Below are 5,566 nucleotides of genomic sequence, written 5' to 3' on the forward strand. Positions count from 1 at the left end.
ATTAAGCACTATGTGCCAAGAAACCTACTAAATGCTGCTTAAAAATTGTTTTTATTGTTTTCAAAATTAAACTTTTTTTTTCAAAGTAAACTCTACCCCTGACGGGTCTCAAACTCATGACCCCAACATCAAGAGTTGCCTGCTTTATGGACTGAGCCATCCAGGTACCCCTCAAAATTAAAGTTGTAATGAAGTCTAAGGAAACTAAAGTGTATTAAAAAAAGGAGCACCTGCCTATTATGGTCGGTAGAGTGAGTAACTCTTGATCTTGGAGCCGTGAGTTTGAGCCCCACACTGGGAGTAGAGCTTACTTTAAAAAAACCCCAAATCTTAAAAGCCTAAAAAAATGTGTACATCTCACCTCAGAAGTAACCATCTCACCTCAGGGTTTTGAGCTGAGCACTTTACCCACATAAACTCATTTCAACTGTAGAGAAATCTTATTGGAAAGATTTATCCCCATTTGCAGGTGGAGAAAACAAAACTCAAAAGAGGTTAAATTTAACACCACCCATGTGGTAAGCAGTGGAATGAGGCGGGACTCAAACTCTAGCCCAGTCAAGCCGGAGGTGACTTCCTGAGGTCTCTCAGTGAAGGGGATGGAGTCAGCTCTGGAAGAAGACACCCATAGTGGTCACGAGTTTTAGAGGAAGCTGCTAACCAGTTCAAAGAGTGAGGTGTGGGTAGCAGAGAAGGCGTAGAAGTTCCCTTCATCTCTTCATGACACCTTGGGATTCTGACTTTCTGAGTTCTGTTTGGGTAACAGCTCTGTATATGGGTCAGTGTCCTGGCAGGGAACAGACGGCACATTTAAAATGGATCATTTGAAAAGAGTTAAGGGACTATTTACAAAGCTGTGGACAGAGGTTAAGAGACAAGAGATAGAGCCGTTACCATCCCTAGCACTGGAGGGACAAGAGAAGGGGACCTCAGAAAGGATGGATTTGGGGGCATCTGGGTGGCTCAGTTGTTTAAGCATCTGACGCTTGATTTCAGCTCAGGTCATGATCTCATGGTCTGAGGGTCTGAGATTGAGCCCCGCGTCAGGCTCTGTGCTGACAGCCTGGGATTTTTTCTCTCCTTCTTCCCCTGCCCCTCCCCTGCTCACGCTCTCAATTCTCTCTCAAGAAGAAGAAGAAGAAGAAGAAGAAGAAGACGACGAAGAAGAAGAAGAAGAAGGAGGAGGAGGAGGAGGAGGAGGAAGGGAAGGAGAAGGAGAAGAAGAAGAAGAAGAAAAGAACTGAAGGATATGGGGAGAATGCTGCCTAGCAGGAGCTGTAGCTTTCCTTAAATGGAATCCACTGACCCCCAGTGACCTGGAAGGGAGGAAGCTGAGGAATAAGTAGACTGACTTCACTCTCCTCCTGCCTCCCAATACCCTGCTGGTGACTTTTTCAGCCAATTCCAATCAGCAGCCAGGAGTTAAGGGAGGCCATTGACATTGTCTGTACAGGTTGACTCCCCGGTGCCCAAGCAGGATGGAGAAAAATGGGGAAAGGTTCTAGATGGATGAGATATCTGGCACAGCCTTCCTTATCAGCTTGGGTCTTATTTGCTGTTCTTTGCCAGGCCACTGCTCACTGAGTGCCCTAGCACTGGTAGGAACCAACACCGCCTCTCCATGCAACAAGGCTGCAGGGGCAGCTCTTTTCTTCAAAGACTCTGGTCATACTGTCCTTGCCTCCTGAGTTAAGAGCTTGGAGCCCCAAAGACCACCAAGCCTGGGTCCCTTAGAATTCTGTAGCCACAGGGATGGTGTGTGGGGAGTTCTGACATAGGAAAGCCAGCCAAAGGTCATGTGGGTAAGCCTCTTAGCCCACCTTCTCAGTGAAAGATCAAACTGGAGCGAGGCTCCATTCTCCTCAGTGGTGAAATGCCTGATTTTGATAAAATGGTCCCTAAAGTCTCAGCCCTGAATTTCAGTCTTCAATTATTCTTTTTTTAAAATGTTTATTTATTATTTTGAGAGAGAGAGAGGGGGGAGGGAGGGGCTGAGAGAGAGGGAGACACAGAAACCGAAGTGGGCTCCAGGCTCTGAGCTGTCAGCACAGATCCCAACGCGGGGCTTGAACTCACAGACAGTAAGCTGAAGTTGGACATTTAACCAACTGAACCACCCAGGTGCCCCCTAAGTCTTCGATTATTCTTAAACCACTAGCATGGCAACAGGAATGAACCGTGTGTGTGTGTGTGTGTGTGTGTGTGTGTGTGTGTGTGTACTGGGCCACAATTTTGCCTCAGACACATCCCCTCTGCCTTAATCTTGCCTACATCTTCCTCCATCTAGGGCAGAGAGCTCAGGAGCTCACCCGATAGGTATCATTGAGGGGAACCCCAGGAGTTCTCCTACCTGTATCTCAAATCCATCCATTTTATTTATTTATTTATTAAAAAAATTTTTTTTAACGTTTATTGATTTTTGAGACAGAGAGAGACAGAGCATGAACGGGGGAGGGTCAGAGAGAGGGAGACACAGAATCTGAAACAGGCTACAGGCTCCGAGCTGTCAGCACAGGGCCCGACGCGGGGCTCGAACTCACGGACCGTGAGATCATGACCTGAGCGAAGTCGGACGCTTAACCGACTGAGCCACCCAGGTGCCCCCAAATCCATCCATTTTAGATCACTTTCCATGATCTTGGGCTACTAGCTCCCAAACTCTTTGGTGATCTGGTGTAACTGTGGCTCCTTTTTTCCTTTATTTTTCCCTAGATTTATATTAGCTTTATCACACATGATGCTCCTCATTTTGCCTTATATGTACCACTTCCTACAGCCAGTTCTTTTCAATATGTTTTATTAGAGAAGTAGTAGAATTACACTTTAGAAAGATTGGGAAATAAACACAATAACAAAAAATGTGCCTGTAATCATATGGTCCTAATGCAGCTACTGTCACTTTTGTGAATTATCTTCTAGTGTTTTCATACCCATGATGACTCACCTACTTGTTTTCATTCCATAACTGTCTGATATTTTCCACCACATTGGATCATAACTTTTCTTTCATGTTTCTTAAGGGTCTTTATTGTTTTGGAACCTCTTAAAGATAGTTGGCTATTTATACTTAGTTTTTGCCTTTTATTTGTTAGAAATAAATTATTACTTTAAAATGACTTTTTAGAGGGGCGCCTGGGTGGCTCAGTCAGTTAAGCTTCCAACTCTTGACTTGGGCTCGGGTCTTGATCTCACAGTTCATGGGATGGAGCCCCGCGTCAGGCTCTGTGCTGACCATGCAGAGCCTACTTGGGATTCTCTCTCTCTCTCTCTCTCTCTCTCTTCTCTTTCTGCCCTTTCCCTGTGCATGCTCTCTCTCTCTCTCTCAAAATAAATGCATAAACTTAAAAAAAATAGGACATGTTGATGCTTAAAAAACCAAAAACCTCCTCCTCAACTTCTCTGTCCAAAGTTTTCCATCATTAACAAGTTCTATGTGTACACGCACACACACACACACACACACACACACACAGTTTGTTATTTTTAAGACACTGATATCATCATATAGCACCATATCCTGCTTTGCATTTTGCTGTTTTCACTTGGAAATATCCTAAAGGTCAGGAAATGTTTTCATTTGCTACTCAATGCCTATGTATTTAAAAAATTATGTTTTCTCATCATTCACTGTAGAATAATTAGGAATTCTAGATAAGCAAATATGTGAAAACAAATTTGTCCATTTATATCTCCCAGTCATAACAACTTTTAACATTTGGCATTACAAATTTTTTTAATGTTCATTTATTTTTGAGACAGAGAGGGAGAGAGTGAGAGAGAGAGAGAGAGAGAAAGGGAGGGGCAGAGAGAGAGGGAGACAGAATCTGAGGCAGGCTCCAGGCTCTGAGCTGTCAGCACAGAGCCCGATGTGGGGCTCGAACTCATGAACTGTGAGATCTACAGTACAGTGCATCCATTTTCTTATTGTTTGATAATCAGGTGGTTTTTACTTTTTTTTTTTTTTTAATTTTTTAACGTTTTATTTATTTTTGAGACACAGAGAGAGACAGGGTGTGAGCAGGGGAGGGGCAGAGAGAGAGCAAGACACAGAATCCAAAGCAGGCTCCAGGCTCTGAGCTGTCAGCACAGAGCCCGATGTGGGGCTCGAACTCACAAACCGAGGTATCATGACCTGAGCCAAAGTCGGATGCCCAACCGAGCCACCCAGGCGCCCCTGGTGGTTTTTACTTTTTAATGTTCTTTTTTTTTTCTTTTTTTTTCTTCAGGGGAAAGCACAAACGCAGTCCCCCACTACCACAAATTATGCAGTCGAGTTTCCCACATTTGAGGAAATCTCAGGGGTCAGCACATCCCGAGTGCAAGGGATAAGCCTCGTCCTGGGAAAACCACCTTCCTGATCATGGTATCTCCCCTGCCAGGTAAATATTACTTTTTAATGTTCTTAAACAGTAATGTGATGAATGTCCTGGTAGCTTAATCATTTGAAAAGTGACTTTCATGGGCTCTGCACTGACAGCAGAGAGCCTGCTTGGGATTCTCTCTCCCCCTCTCTGTCCTTCCCCTGCTCATGTGCAGTCTCTCTCTTTCTCTCTCTCTTAACATAAATATATGAACTTAAATTGACTTTTATTGCATTTTTTCTTATTGTACCTATTTATTTAGAAAAATGAGAATAGATGGATAAGAAAAAGAATAAAATAAAAATCATTATGACTTCACCTACCCATACATAAATCACCTTTTTTTCATTGTAGTGACACAATTTATTTATTATTTTATTTTACTATATTTTTATTTATTTAATTTCTATAATTTATTTATTTTTTATAATTTACATCCAAGTTAGCACATGGTGCAACGATGATTTCAGGAGTAGATTCCTTATGCCCCTTACCCATTTAGCCCATCCCCCTTCCCACAACTTCTCCGGCAACCCTCTGTTTGTTCTCTATATTTAAGAGTCTCTTATGTTTTGTCCCCCTCCCTGTTTTTGTATTATTTTTGCTTCCTTTCCCTTATGTTCATCTGTTTTATATCCATAAATCACCTTTTTATTTGTTCTTATAGTTCTTATAGATGTTTCTAACAAATATATTAATATACTGGTTCTTTATGGTAACTTCTTTTTATCTTTAAAAAATTTTTAAAAATATTTTATTCATTTTTGAGACAGAAAGAGACAGAGCGTGAGCAGGGGAGGGACAGAGAGAGAGCGAGACACAGAACCCGAAGCAGGCTCCAGGCTCTGAGCTGTCAACACAGAGCCCGATGTGGGGTTTGAACTCACAAACTGCAAGATCATGACCTGAGCCGAAGTCGGACGCTCAGCCGACTGAGCCACCCAGGCTCCCCTCTTTTTATCTTTTTTTGAGAGAGAGAGGCAAAGGGGGGGGGGGGGAGAGAGAGAGAGAGAGAGAGAGAGAACGAGAGAGAATCTCAAGCATGGAGAATTTTAGCATGGAGCCTGACTCAGGGCTCGAACTCATGACACTGGGATCATGACCTGAGCTGAAATCAAGAGTCAGACGTTCAACCAATTGAGCCACTCAGGTGCCCTGATTTTTTTCCTTTTAAAATAGACATTGATTTTTTTATGTCAGTAAAA

The 5,566-nt window shown here is 43.0% G+C and overlaps 1 non-coding gene across 1 annotated transcript; it reads right to left on the bottom strand.

Annotated features, from left to right (window-relative positions):
* Positions 1-4,223: 4,223 nt before the first annotated feature.
* Positions 4,224-4,387, bottom strand: LOC125927791 (U1 spliceosomal RNA). Its single transcript, XR_007459466.1, has one exon. It is a non-coding gene; the product is annotated as a U1 spliceosomal RNA (small nuclear RNA).
* Between the last annotated feature and the right edge of the window lie 1,179 nt (positions 4,388-5,566).

Source organism: Panthera uncia, chromosome E1, assembly GCF_023721935.1.
Source record: "Panthera uncia isolate 11264 chromosome E1, Puncia_PCG_1.0, whole genome shotgun sequence".
Classification (NCBI taxonomy): domain Eukaryota; kingdom Metazoa; phylum Chordata; class Mammalia; order Carnivora; family Felidae; genus Panthera; species Panthera uncia.